Raw genomic sequence first — 15,623 nt, 5'->3', positions numbered from 1 at the left:
AAAGGATAGAGTGTATGTCGAGTCATAAAAATGCTAATTATTATTAGAATGGCCATTGAGATGCAAAGTGGGGAAGGGGATGATGTCACCTTGCTTCCAGTAGCTTCCAGTCAAGCAGGGGGGGCCCAGGCTCAGAGGAGCCTGACAGAGCTGGGGGGGCGCAATGAAAGGTCCAGACAAGGGCGCTGAAAACATTTCATCTGGGAGGAGATGACCCCTGAACTGGACTCATAGCCTTCTATCTACTGAACTACTGAAAGGATGTTAAAAAATAAGATCTTTGCCCATCTGACTAAGGATACATTTCATCCATGGACCAGGTTTCCACTCTATTCATGGTTACCCCATTTCAATGGCGATTTCAGATCCTCAGTGTTTAAACCTTGTTAGTAAAGCAAGATGAGTGAAGAAAAACACCTTCAAATTTAGCCAAAGTTCTGACCTTCTAGTATCTATAGTTCTAGAGCTAAAGCTTATGGTTCCATCTATAGAAGACAAATCAAAACTGTGATACTCGAAAGATTCAGACATGTGAGATAATGAAATAGGTTGATGGAGTTGGAGAGGAGGGGTGTACAATTGATTGAAACTGGATACCTACTCAACCACTGGTATTGAAATTTCAGGATCTGAGAAATTATTGAAAACTTAATATTTTAAATTCTGCCACTAGGAGGAGACAAATGAATTAAAGATTACAGTCTTATTGATTTTTAAAGCACTTGAAAACAAGTTATTTGATAATGTCATTCATCTTAAATACATATTTCAAAGATCCATCATTTCACTGTTCTGGGTAGACACATCATTTCTACCTTGCTTTAGTAGACTATTCTGATAAAAAAAAATATCACTTCTTGACCACCTTTCTGGGAATGATTTTTTTCTGAATTTAGCTAGACTATTCTATAGCTGATTTTGATTTGTAGCCAATCCAAGTCCTTTTAGTTTGCTAGGACCTGTCATAACTTGAGTTCCAGTGACTAAATTTTTAAGAATCCAGAATCTATTTCTTAGACAAGATAATAGCATTGGCATGGGACTTTAGTGAAGAACATTTCATCATTTTATTATATTTTGCCATGAATCAAGCATTACCTAAGATTACCTTTTTTTAATTATAAAGACTTATTTATTTTGAGTTTTACAATTTTTCCCCTAATCTTGCTTCCCTCCCCCCACCCCTACAGAAAGCAGTTTATCAGTCTTTAAATTGTTTCCATGGTATACATTGATTCAAAATGAATGTGATGAAAGAGAAATAAATTATCTTTTAATGACTTATTATTAGCATTTCATCTTAAAACCGAATTCTACATTTATTATCTTTTATTCACTTAAAGAATACCTATCTTTGGGGTGGCTAGGTGACAGTAAATAAAGCACTGGCCCTGGAGTCAGGAATACCTGGCTTAAAATCCGGTCTCAGACACTTTTTTTTTAGGTTGTTTTTTTTTTCCAAGGCAAACGGGGTTGCCCAAGGCCACACAGCTAGATAATTATTAAGTGTCTGAGAACGGATCTGAACCCAGGTACTCCTGACTTCAGGGTGGGTGCTCTATCCACTACACCACCTAGCTGCCCCTCATCTCGTTTGCCCTGCAAAAACCTAAAAAAAAAATACCTATCTTTTATAGTAAAGTGAAATCAAATGAGACTGTACTTTGTAAACATTAAATCACTATGAATGTCAACAGGTATTAATCACATGAAGTCTCAGTACATAGTTAAGTGAACTTATGTTTAGAGCTAAAAACTAAAAGCAAAAGTAGGTACAGAATTATATAATCCAAATTCCATTTTGTAAATGCTAAAGCAATGTTTCCTAAAATGTAATTTGGAGGACTTTCAAGAGCTGGAATCCATAATCTAGAGAAAGATTGGAGCACTAGTAATGGGTAAAAATGTGACAAGTGGAAGACTCGGGACCATGGCATTAATAATGAGAGGCATTCTAAAGATATTTTTGAAGATTTGATTGCATTAGCTCTATATTAAGCTTAAATTGCATAAATCACAGGCGTGGACAGCTTTCCTCCTCCCATTCTCCCCTACCCCCACCAAAAAAAGAAAAAATTTCTATATAAAAAGACAGCCTCAAAGTCAGGAAGATTTGGATTTGGTTTCTACCACAAGGCTGTAACCCTCATTTATCTCCCAATTCCTCAGGCAACTAATTCTCTAAGACTATAATTTGCAGGACAATTGCCTAATTTGTATTTCACCAGGAAGCTTCCCCAGTAGAAATTTCCTTATACCAATGAAATCACAGGTGCAGACCATGATTATTAATACATATTTTGGGGAGATAGAATAATTATCAAGGAGAGAAAGTAAGGATTACAGCCCAGATATATATATATCAACTTTTATTTAAGAAAAAGAGAAAATTATCAGTAAAATCAAAATTAAAACTAGCATAAGACATTTTTAGAGTAAACTTGATAGCTTTAAAATGAGAAACATAACAGTAACTTCTATTATGTGACCTTCAGCAAGTAACTTAGATTCTTTTAAAATTTTTTTATTTTTTAATTTTGAACTTAAATTTCAGAAAAAAAACATTTTCCACATATAATGGAACACAAAATGAGGATTGTATATGAACCATGAATCAATCTATCTATTTTTTTAGATTTTTGCAAGGCAAATGGGGTTAAGTGGCTTGCCCAAGGCCACACAGCTAGGTAATTATTAAGTGTCTGAGACCACTTAACCCCATTGCCTTGCAAAAAACTAAAAAAAGGAAAAAAAATATATTTCTAACTGCTTTTTTAAAAACCTTATGATAAATTTCACAACATTACTTTCAAGACTGTCCTGCTTATATTTTCTTTCTCCTGAACTTCCTTCTGTTCATTTTAAAAATCCTGTTCCATGGCCCTCTTTTTATTCTTTTGGTTTCAGTCATTGCTATCTTTCCACCTCAAATTCTCCCCAATTAAAAAAAAATTCTTTAAACTCTCTTGTAACAAATAAGCATAGTCATGCAAAATGAATCCAAATAGTAGCATGTCTAAAAATGTATCTCTAAAAATAAAATAAAATAAAAATAAAAATGTATCTCTAAACTTTGAGGCCATTATATCTCTTAGGAGAGAACTGGAAACTTTTTTGTTTCTTTTCCTGTTCAAATTATTTTTTTAATTATTAAATTTTATTTTTCTCTTCCAATCCCTTTGCCTTTGAAAAAAAAAAGAGAGAGAGAAATAAATATGAATGGTCAAGAAAAGCAAATTCCTGCATTGGGCATGTCTCAATCTGTACTATTAGCCTATCACTATTCTGCCTCAAAAAAAAAAGGTAGATAAAGTGTCAACTGGAATCATGGCTGGTTCAGTGCAATGGTCATAAATCTTCAGAACTGTTTGTTTAGTATACTGTTATAAATTTGTTTAGTTGTGCTCACTTCATTCAGTAGCAATGTGTGGATGAAACATTTCCTGTAATCATTACTTATGGCATAATGATGACAGGGAAAATGTTGCCATTAGGGAAAGGGAGTTAAAGATCGATCTGAAAGGGGTTCATCTAAGTGAAAAACTCCTAGAACATTTTGACCCTGGCATTAAAGGTTAAATTTTAATTCACGGGTTACTGCAATGTTCACATGTTATTACAGAAAGCTCACAAATTACTACATAAAGTTCCCAGGTGACTGCAAAACAGTTCACAGGTTAAGCTCTGAGGAGAGGCAGAAGATATTTAAAGTTGAATTTAAAGTACTTAAGGGAAATAGAGAAAAGGAAAGGGAAAGAGCCACAAGTGTGGCTGGTTTTAGACTGATAGATCCAGCATGAGCTGGGGCCATATTGGTAGTTACAAACCAGGAAAGTAGTTAACTTAAAAGGAAAAAAGAGAAGAAAAGCTTAGGAGAGAGAGAGAGAGAAAAGAGAGAGAGGTTCAAATCAAAATAGATTCAGCCACATAGAGCTAGGGCCATATTGGTTTGACATGGTTTTTTTTTATTATTTCCAACAACATTCTTCAATTTAAATATTTCTATTTATTTGTTTTTTCAACAACATATAATGGTAGTTTTCACCATTTTTTGGGCAAGGCTTTTACATTTTTTTCCATCCCTCCTTTTCCTTCGCCCTCCTCCTGACAGCAATCTACATATGTAATTATGCTAAACATAGATCCATATTAATCATGTTGTGAAAGAAAAATCAAATCCAAATGAAAGAAAAAATTAGAAGAACCTGACAATACATAAGACAACTTTTAAAAATTGAATACGGGGCGGCTAGGTGGAGTAGTGGATAAATCACCGGCCTTGGAGGCAGGAGTACCTGGGTTCAAATTCGGTCTCAGACACTCAGACACTTAATATAACCTAGCTGTGTGGCCTTGGGCAAAGCCACTTAACCCTATTTGCCTTGTAAAAACCTTAAAAAAATAATAATAAAAATAAAAAAAATAAAAATTGGATACAGTAAGATTTGATCTGCATTTAAACTCCACAGTTTATGGATGGCATTTTTCATTATAAATCTTTTATGGTTATTTATAAATCTTTGATTACTATCCTGCTGAAATGAACTAGTCTATCATAGTTGATTATCACTCAGTGTTGTTGTTATTATGCATGTTGTTCTTCTGGTACAGCTCACTTCACTCAGCATTAGTTCATGTAAATCCTTCTAGGCTTTTCTAAAGTCTCATCCCTCATGATTTCTTTTTTTTTTTTTAGGTTTTTGCAAGGCAAATGGGGCTAAGTGGCTTGCCCAAGGCCACACAGCTAGGTAATTATTAAGTGTCTGAGGTCAAATTTGAACCCAGGTACTCCTGACTCCAGGGCCGGTGATTTATCCACTGCGATACCTAGATGCCCCCCTCATGATTTCTTATAGAACAATAGTGTTCCATCATATACATATACCACAATTTGTTCAGCCATTCTCCAGTTGATGGGCACTGAGGTCATATTGTTGAAGAAAGAGAGAGAAATTTGTGTCTTGCAGGAGGAACTGTAAGGAGATCTAGTTGGCAAAAGAATAATGAAGTTAAAAAGGGAAAAATAAAAGAAACTTAGAGGAAAGAAGGGAGAAGAACCCAAGAGAGGAAAAGAGAAGAAAGGTTTACATCAATATAGATCTAACCACATGGAACTGGAGCCAAAGAGTTCCTGCCATGTGACCAGATCATGAGGAGTTGAGAGAGACAGAGAGAGAGAGAGAGAGAGAGAGAGAGAGAAGAGAAAGATAAAGAGAGAGACAGGGAGACACAGAGAGAGAAGAGAGAGAGAGAGAGAGAGAGAGAGAGAGTAAATGGAGAACACCTTCCACAATACAGAAAAACCTCAAAACATTACATCATTTCCCTGTGCCCTAATTCAACAATAGTATTTAATTATATTCAAGTGCCATAATTTATTCATCCATCCCTCAGTTGGTGTATACCCCCTTAATTTCAAGTTTTTTGCCATCACAAATAAAACAGCTATTAAAAAAGAAAAAAAAAAAGAAATCCAGGGGGCAACTAAGGTGGCACAGTGGACAGAGCACCAGGCCCAAGTTAAATCCTCAGACACTTGATAATTATTAGCTGTGTGCACTTGGGCAACTCCATTGCCTAACAAAAAGACAAAATATAGCAGTTAAAATTTTTTGTACTTATGGATCCTTTTCCTTACAGGGTATGCACAGTTCAGCAATTTCTGAGGCATAATTCCAAATTGCTTTGCAGAATTGTTAAATTAATTGATAACTATATCACAGTGCATTAATGTGATTTTCCTGCAGTCCCTCCAATATTGGTCAGTTTCATTTCAAAAATCAACTTTTGCCAATCTGATCAGCTTGAGGTAGAACCTTAGATTTTTTTTATTTTTAATTTCTCTAAATATTAGTGATTTAGAGCATTTGAATTACATGTTTTACCATAGACCTTCTAGAGATATATTTGGTCATTGCATTGATCAGATTTATGTCTTTCCATTATTTCTCTTTACAGTTTTGCTGTTCTGGTCTAAATTTCTCCTGGTTCTGCTCAAGTCACTTTTTTAAATCAAAGTACTTACCTTTCAGGGTTCTTTGCAAATATCTCTTTTCTGCTTTCTTATAGCTCAATAATAATCCATACCATTTATATACTATAATTTGTTCAGCCATTCCCCAATTGATGGGCTATTTTTACTTAGATTCTCTTTTTTTCCCCACCTCTTCTTTTGAATATATTCTTCCCCATTTTCCCCATCAAGGTAAGGAAGTTTGTTTCGCTTGGGAGTGTTTATTGTTATTCCAGATTCTTTGTTACCCTGTGGACCATAGTACACCACTTTTGTCCATAGACTTTTCTTGGCAAAGATACTGAAGTACTTTTTTAATTTCCTTCTTGAGTGATTTGAGGCAAACAGGTTAAGTGACTTGCCTAGTGACATACAGCTAGTAAGTGTTTGATGCTGAATTTGAACTCAGGTCTTCCTAACTTCCTTCATTCTATCCAATGAAATACTGCATTGTAGTCCCTTTATTATCCTCCCTCTTAATTCCTACTCCATTTCCACTCATTCACTGCTGAGTTTGATATATTGCTACACCAAACTGTTTGTGTGTGTGTGTGTCTGTGTGTGTGTGTGTCTGTGTTCATGTTCAACTCTTTATCTATTGTTCTTATTTCCTTCAGTACCCTTTAAACATAATTAAGGTCCTTAAGGGATCCTTGTTTCTTCTCCTTTTAGAGTATTAGCATTATATCAACTTATAGTCCCTTCTAATTATCCAAATAAATTTACCTTTCTAAGTTTCTCTGGACTCCTGTGTTGACATTTTGAAGTTCCTACTTAGCTCTGTTCATTCCATCAGAAATACTTGAAGGTGGGGTGTCAAGGTGGCGCAGTGGCCCTGGAGTCAGGAGTACCTGAGTTCAAATTCAGCCTCAGACACTTAATAATTACCTAGCTGTGTGGCCTTGGGCAAGCCACTTAACCCCATCAACTTGCAAAAGCCTAAAAAAAAAAAAGAAATACTTGAAGGACAGTTGATGGTGCAGTTTGTAGAGCATGACCCTGCAGTCAGGAAGACCTGAGTTCAAATGTGACCTCAGACAGTAATACCCCCTAGCTGTGTGACCTTGGGCAAGTCACATAATCCCATTTCTTTACAAAAACAACCCCCCCCAAAAAATGCTTGAAAGTTCCCCCCCCCCCCAGGATTATACTTAGTTTTGCAGAGTAAGTTATTCTTGGTTATAAACCCATCTTTTTTTGCCTTGTGAAATATTGTATTTCAAGATCTCTCATTTATAGTACATGCTGGAAGATATTGGGTGATCTTGCTTGTGGGTCATTATTACTTGAACTTCTTTCTGGATTTTGTTATGACATTTTTAGGACTTCTTTGGGGAGATAATTGGTTCATTTTGTCCTATGGATCTAGTAGCTCTGGACAGTTTTCTGATTTCTGATTTCCTTAAAAATGGTATCCAGGCAATTATCTCTTTTTTTTTATTTTTTTTAGTTTTTTTACAAGGCAAATGGGGTTAAGTGGCTTGCCCAAGGCCACACAGCTAGGTAATTATTAAGTGTCTGAGTCCAGATTTGAACCCAGGTACTCTTGATTCCAGGGCTGGTGCTTTATCCACTGTGCTACCTAGCTGCCCCTAAATTATCTCTTCTTGACCTGTTTTCTAGTTTAGTTTTTTCCCCCATATATAGGATCTCTTTCATTTTCTTCTATTTTTTTTCAAACTTTTAATTTTGTTCTCATTTCTTGTGGTCTCCTGGGGTTAATTTCTTTCTTTCTATTCTACTCTAGTTTTCAGAAAGTTCCTGGAGTAAACATGAGTAAACAAACATAAGAGATTAACCAACAATAAATTGATTACATTCTAAAATTGGGAGTTGATATATGTGTCTCCTCAGAACCCTAGTATTATCAATTTGGTTTGAAAATCCAATTAGAGGCCCTAAACATGATCCTGTTATATTTTTAATGATCTTAAATGAAGACTGAGAAAAGAGGGGGAAGAAGAATTTATTGAGGTAAGGGGGAGGTGAAGAGGAAGGATGGGGAAAATTATCTCACATAATTATGATGCATAAATTGAAGTCTATAATCCAAACTGGTTAAAGGATAGGAAAAAATACACATATACACAGCTGTGTTTAGAAATACATTTTACTTAACAGGGAAACAGAGGGACAGGGGAAAAGAAAAAAGGGTGACTAAAAATATCTAGATTTAGGGAGGGACCAATGTTAAACATAAACCTAACTAAGGTGGTGGCAAGAAAAATAAGAAGAATTTGGTTTTGATCTCTGAGAGAGCAAAAGAGAACAACAACTGGGAAATGGATGAATTACCACAAACCTAGAATACTAGTGATTGGTTCACTCCTTTTTCATAATCCCTTTTATTTATAAAGTATAGGTAAGAAAAATGAAAGGAAAAGTATGAACAAATACAATAGAGGAAAAAACACAATAATAATTCTCAATGCAAATAGAATGATATCATTCACAAAGTAGAAGAGGACAACGAATACATTAGAAAACCAACAGTATAATATTCATGAGAAAAATATTTGAAATATACACAGTTAAAATAAGGTCCTGAAGCAAAATCTATTATGCTTCAACTAAAGTAAGGAGGAATAACAATCATGTTCTTAGACAAGAATAGCAACAAAAATAGACAATTAAAAGAGATAAATGGGAAACTACATGTTGCTAAAAGATACCATATACACTGAATTTAAATCATTACTAAACATATACAAAAACAAGTAAAAGGGTGGGTGGAGCCAAGATGGCAACAAGAACTAATCTTGTCTTAGGCGCTCTCTCATAAAACTTATAAGCTAAGGACTCTAACTAAATTTTCGAGAGACAGAACCCACAGAGGGACCCAGTGAGGCAGTTCTCCTACTCAAGGTAACCTGGAAAAGAGCTGAAAGGCTCTACTCCCCCGGGGTTGGAGGGGCGGCACATCAGAGGGGTGGTCCACCAGAGCAAAAGAACTTCAGCTTCCCAGAGGCAGCCCCAGGGTGCTGGGAGCCGGGGCAAATTGGGGGGACCTCTGCCAGAGCTAGCACGTGAAGTCCAGCCCTCAGGGAGCAGAGAGAGCAGCCAAGTTCCAGGAAAGGAAGCAGGCAGAGCTGGTAAGCAGGAGCCCCTAGGGCATGAGCCCATTGAACCTAGGGAGGGGAGTGAAGAGAAAGAGACTGCCCAGCTCTGCCCTTGGAACAGGACCCTGGGGCTATGACCACATTCAGATCCTGATCACAGCAGTCTAGACCCCCCAATAGAACAGCAATCCCCCCTACCTCAGCCCCGTGGCAGAGGGGGGTGCATATGGTCATTCATAAACCGGGAGGGAGGACAGAGCTTCACACACTGAGACCCTTGTGGGAGTGTCCCAAAAGCTCAGGAAGCACCCCCAAAACAGGCTCAGGCTGGGAAAATGAGCAAGCAGAGAAACAAGAGGAACACCATTGAGAAATATTTTGCATATGAGCCCAAGAAGGATCAAAATACTCAGTCTGAAGATGAAGAAGCACAAATTCCTGCATCTAAGGACTCCAAGAAAAATAGAAATTGGGCTCAGGTTATGACAGAGCTCAAAAAAGACTTTGAAAATCAAATGAGGGTGTTAGAAGAAAAACTGGGAAAAGAAATGAGAGAGATGCAGGAGAAACATGAAAATGAAGTCAGCAGTTTAGTCAAGGAAATCCAAAAAAATGCTGAAGAAAATAGCATGCTAACAACCAGCTTAGGTCAAATGGATAAAACAGTTCAAAAAGTTATGGAGAAGAATGCTTTAAAAAGCAAAATTGGCCAGATGGATAAAGAGATAAGAAGGCTCTCTGAGGAAAACAAATCCTTCAGACAAAGAACAGAACTCAGGGAGATTGATGAATTTATGAGAAACCAGGACTCAATACTTCAAAACCAAAAAAATGAAAAATTAGAAGAAAATATGAAACATCTCATTGAAAAAACAACTGATATGGAAAACAGACTTAGGAAGGATAATTTAAAAATTATTGGAATACTTGAAAGTCATCATCAGGAAAAGAGCCTTGACATCATTTTCAAAGAATTACTACAGGAAGCTTCTTTTCCCTCACTCCTTCCTCAGAAGGCAGGAGGTTGATTGGGAGCCAGGCAGACTCATTGTGATCCTTTCCCCGAAGCATAGGGGTCCTCATCTATAAAATGAGGGGGCTGGCCTTGATGGTTCTAGCGGCCCATTGAGCTCTATCTTGCATGGTGTAGCCACAAAAGGAATGAAGCACATTTTCTCCCTCAGAGTTTACAGTCTCACTGAGAACAAGAATGAGCACTTATTTCAGAACCCTTAAGTAACCTCTAACTTCATTGTTTCAATCCTTTAAAGATCCATGATTTAATTGGTATGCTGTGAGTATGCCTTCACCAGTGCAGCTTGTGAGCCTCTCTGCATTAGTAGAGGTTATCATGAGCTGTTGTGAGTACCTTTGAGTTAGAGTGAATGCAGAGATGGGAATAAGCAAATTATTGACATAGAGCTTGTCTGGAGCAGTGGCTGCAAAATGGAAAATGGGAACAACTCTCCTCTGCCCAAATATGCCACCTCACCAAAACCTAACAACAGCTATATGTTTAAACGGGAACCTCCTGAAGGTTGTGAAAGGGTGAAAGTTTTTGACGAATGCTCGCCAAAGCAACTTCATGAAATCCCAGCTTTTTACTCTCCTGATAAGAATAAAGTGAATTTCATTCCTAAGAGCAGCTCTGCCTTCTGCCTTGACAGCATCCTCAAGTCACTTCTTCCCACTCAAGATCTGACCCTTAAGGGCTCCAGCCATGGCCTGACTGTCTCCACTGGCATGGCTCCCACCCTGCTGCAGCCCATCGCTGTGGCCTCTCTGTCTGCAAACCCAGAACAAGACAGGATTTCTCTAGGGACGAGTACTGTTCTCCCACAGACCTCTCTGCTCCAATCATCAGGACCATTTGAGGAGACAGAGGGATAGGAGACCATTGCTCCTCCATTGCTCTGGGAAACTAAGAGAACCTAACTGGTGATAAGGTGTGAGGGAACATTCCTAACATGCCTCCTTCTCAGTTGAGTCTGCCATGGATAGGCTCCTCAGCTTTTTGATAGTGACATGCCCCATCCATCTGTGGTGAGGGTGTCATGAGCTTCCATTAGGAAGCAGGACTTGTGACTGCTGAACCCCATTTGTGAAGTCTTAAACTCAATTCACATCCTACTTTTTTTTAAAGCACTGGTTAAATGAAACAGACTGTATCATTCTTTACTTTTGGAGGACCATTTTATCACAATGCTTTTTGTGTCTCAAGTTAGACTTTTTTAAGAGCAAACAGATCCCTGCAAACATAATTACCAAAGGGAGAAGTTACTGATGCTGCAAGAACCATCTTTTATATGAAAATAACTATTTTATAATAATAACAAATGTTAATTTTCCAATGCATAGCAGACAATAGGATGTTCAGAAGACATTTCTCTGGCCACTGTTTTTTTGTTTCCTTTTCTAGATATGTATGCTATTCTCAGCTGTTGTCCAGCTGCGGGGACCAAAGGGATTGTTGAAATTTTCCTACAATCTTAGACACTTGACTGTGTTCTCCCAACCAACAACAGATAAATAAATGCATTGAACATTTGTTTGTTTAAAAAAAAGCACTTTTGTTTAAAAAAAAGCAATATTAGTTCATTATGTGATTTTTTTTATGTCAATAAGTTTTGTGCTTTGGACAAACCATCCTTTTAAAAGTGCTATTCCCTTGTCCACATTTAAGATTCCTGTATACCTTTATCTGCATGGTGAAATACTACACTCTGGATACAAGTGCTTTAATATGCTATCAGTGGAGTTTTGTTAGAAAATCAATGAGCCAAAAAGTAACACCCCCCCCCCATTCTTGATCACTCTAACTAGTAGGACTCCTCTAGTTATCAGCAATGTGTGAAATCATATAATTTTTTTTCCTTCCTTAGCACAAAAATCACTTCTTCAACTCAATCCTCAGTGTATTGTAGCCCCAAGTGATCCTGATATAACTGTGCATGGATCCCTTCCTGTACTTTTGTGACCTTGCAGTCAATGTTGTGGATTTATTCAGGACAGATGTGTTGTGTTCCACTGCAGCCAGTGGTTCCCCTTTCTGCCCCCTCCCCAAAGGTCACCTTCCTGATCCCAGTTATCTGAGGGTATGGTTAGGTTTGTTGGGTTGGGGGGGATGGTTTAAAAATGTAAAGGGAAAAAAGAAAGGAAAATTAAAATAGAAAGGGAACTAAGCAGGGGGCTCTTCTCTCATTGAGAAGTGTCACAAGTTTCAGCTTAGGGCAAGTCCTAATACAAAAAAAACCTGCAGATAGAACCAATAGCAGTAGGTATTTTTTTTATCTAAGCAACTCTTAGAAAAATTCAAGTTAAGAACATTAGTGGGTATGTGATGGGGAATTTAAGGGGCAGCTATTTTGCAGTGTCAAAAGAAAACTGATAGAAGGATTCTTTTAAAACTTCATATATAGTACTCTTAATATGCAATAATTTTATATCCCTACAAATACTATAGTCAGAGTCCAATATTAGGCACTTGAAATGGAGGAAACAACTTTAATGTTCAATCAGCCATAGTTTTCTGAGCTCACAGTTCTACCCTTCAGGGAAAAACTGGTAGTAGCAATAAGTGTTTTCAAAAGACTATACCAAATTTTTATTCGTGTTCCTTTCAAACAATTGGTTGATTAAAATCTGTGAAGTAATTTTAAAATGATGTGACTTAGCCATAAGCAAACATTTGAATAAATCTATTTACACATCAGTTGGTAGGTACAGTGTACTTTGATACCCTTTATATCTGAGACTAATTCTGAGTATACTATATCTCCTTTTGCAATTAAGCTTTCAATTATTCAGGAACGAATCATCTAGTTGTATCTTGAAGCCCCATTTCTCTGCCATCTTGTTTCTGTCTAAGATAATTCGCTATTCACTAGCTACTCTACATAAAAGAGCCAGGGATATGAAGAGATGCTTAAAAAAAACTTACCAATTTGGCTCCTTCTTTGTTAAGTGCTTTTGGTGAAAGGTGTAGGAGGAAGTTGAAATCAATGGCTGAGAACACTAAAGTTTCTGGATAATTTATGAATTTTAATAATCTTTGCTATATTTTCTCTTCCTCTTATAATATACCTTCCATTTAAAAAAAATCTTTAATTCTCATAAGTAATCCAGGTTGGTTGCAAATTAAATTATTTTACCTCTATCCAACATAGACAATATCTAGGAATGTTCTACATTTACTAAATCTGAAGCATTTACAAATTACACTTGAAGTAGATGTTTAAGAATTATTTTTTATATAGACTTGGAATTTAAACAAAATCTTAAAGTAAGAAGATGAAAATCTCCAGCTAGACTACTTCGTTGGCTTCCAAATTAACTTTGAATACATTCCTTAGATTCTGAGCTTTGGATCTTTTTGTTTCAATTAAATTGATACAGAACTTTACAGCAATTGCCAAAGGGCTAATTTCAGCATATAAGCTTCTATTGTGATCTTTAAAAATTATTAACCATATGTCTCTTTTCATATGCATTTGATGAATATAAGATTAAATTATAGTGTTGCTTCTACAATTAAGTTCTTAATTTAAGAGCTATTAAATCAAATAGAATTTCTAATGGATAATAATTGGGAAAATATTAATTTAGAAAATGTTAATATTTTCCAAAAAATGTTATTAAGCAATATACATACATAATGACAGAGGAGGAATAAACTCCATATTCAGGTCAAGGAATCATCCATGGAGTTAGGGCTGGAAGAGATCTTAAATGTCATGTAGTTTGAACTCCTTAACTTTACAGATGAGGAAACTGAGGCCAAAAAAAGAGGTTAAATGACTCATTTAGAGTTACATAATTACTTGAAGCTGGAATTCAAATTTATGCCAGCCAAATCCAAATCTAATGCTTTTAAAATAAATTGTACCACTTTTCTGATGGAGGATTTGGATTTGGAAAGAAGAGTTGTTACACTGGAGAAGTTTATCATTTTCTCTGTAGATAAAAGCTTTTCTTGCTATCAAATAAACTTCCTTAAATAAAAAAAAAACTACTTTATTATATAATCTGAATATCAGGTGATATGATGTAAGGAAAGGGTTTGGAGTCAGTAGAACCAATCTAATCTTAGAATCCCGATGACTTGAAGCCAGTCAACTCCTCTTGATTGGTTTTCTCATCTGTAAATGACAGTGTTGGTTGGACTAGATGATATCTTAAATTCCTTTCAACTCTTAATCCTATGACCTTGTTCCTCAAAGCTCTCTTGAGTATTGATTACAATTATTTGTTCCCTGTTAATAATGTGGCTTAGCATGTGCACCAAAATCAGTCTTAGATTTTATAAGTTCCTTAGTAAAAAACTTTTAACTAAGCTTGAAAATTCAGAGGAACATTTAAATGCTGTTATATGAAGAGGCCATTCTGTGTTCTACCTGTGGAAGAAATGACTGGTGAAGTAGAAGAAATTTCAAAATGTTGACTCCAGCCATGTGGATTTTGCTGGAAGAAGATGGTTTTTATTACCTTTTGTGTAAGACAAGGATAATTTTTATTTTGTTAAATGGTACAAATAAAAGTGCCCTAAGTCCACCAATAGGGCTTATTTTATTTACTGTACTGTGCTTTAGAAAAATTACATAATAATTAAGAGTTCTGTAATCCAGCTCTGTCATTGGCACTGAATTTCCCATTAATGAAAAAAATTTGACTTGGCACTTTAAGGCTTAAAACTAGTTCAGAATCTTTTGTCTTAATAGATAAGCAGACCAGCCAACAGCAAATGGCAGGCTGCAGACATTAAAAAGAGAATTTGAGGAGGCACTGGGGAGATCTAACTGCCTTTATATTGAGGGTGTGTACTATAACAAAAAGGTAGTTTTCCTTGAAAAATTGACCTTTACGTAATCAGTGTTGTTCATGATGTTAAATATTATCATATGTATAAAAGGTGTTGTGTATACATTGTATCTTAAGAATTGTTGGTGCCTCATGGAAAAAAGTTTACTTTTTATGTAAAGACACAGTATTTGTGTATCTTGGTGGAGTTAACAAGAGTTATTTTTTCCTTTCTACTGTTAAAAGAAATAATTTCATGAGAATTTGGATTATATTTTTGTTCCAGAAATATCTGATCTCTAATAATTTGTTGTAAATGATAGGATCTTAAGTGAATTGATATAAAAAATGTATGTAAAGTAGCAAAACCAAAAACAAAAAGAATTACTACAGGAAAATTGTCCTGATATTCTAGAAGCAGAGGGCAAAATAGAAATGGAGAGAATCCACCGATCCCCCCAAGAAAGAGATCCCCAAAAAACCAACCCCTAGGAATATTATAGCCAAATTCCAGAACTTCCAAGTCAAAGAGAAAATATTACAAGCAGCCAGAAGGACACAGTTCAAATATCATGGAGCTGCAGTCAGGATCACACAGGACTTAGCAGCAACTACATTGGAAGCTCATAGGGCTTGGAATACAATATACCAGAAGGCAAAAGAGCTTAGAATGCAACCGAGAATCAACTACCCAGCAAAACTGAATGTCCTCTTCCAGGGAAAAAGATGGACTTTCAATGAACCAGGGGAATTTC

Source organism: Macrotis lagotis, chromosome 5, assembly GCF_037893015.1.
Source record: "Macrotis lagotis isolate mMagLag1 chromosome 5, bilby.v1.9.chrom.fasta, whole genome shotgun sequence".
Classification (NCBI taxonomy): domain Eukaryota; kingdom Metazoa; phylum Chordata; class Mammalia; order Peramelemorphia; family Peramelidae; genus Macrotis; species Macrotis lagotis.
This window is presented reverse-complemented; position numbering follows the sequence as displayed.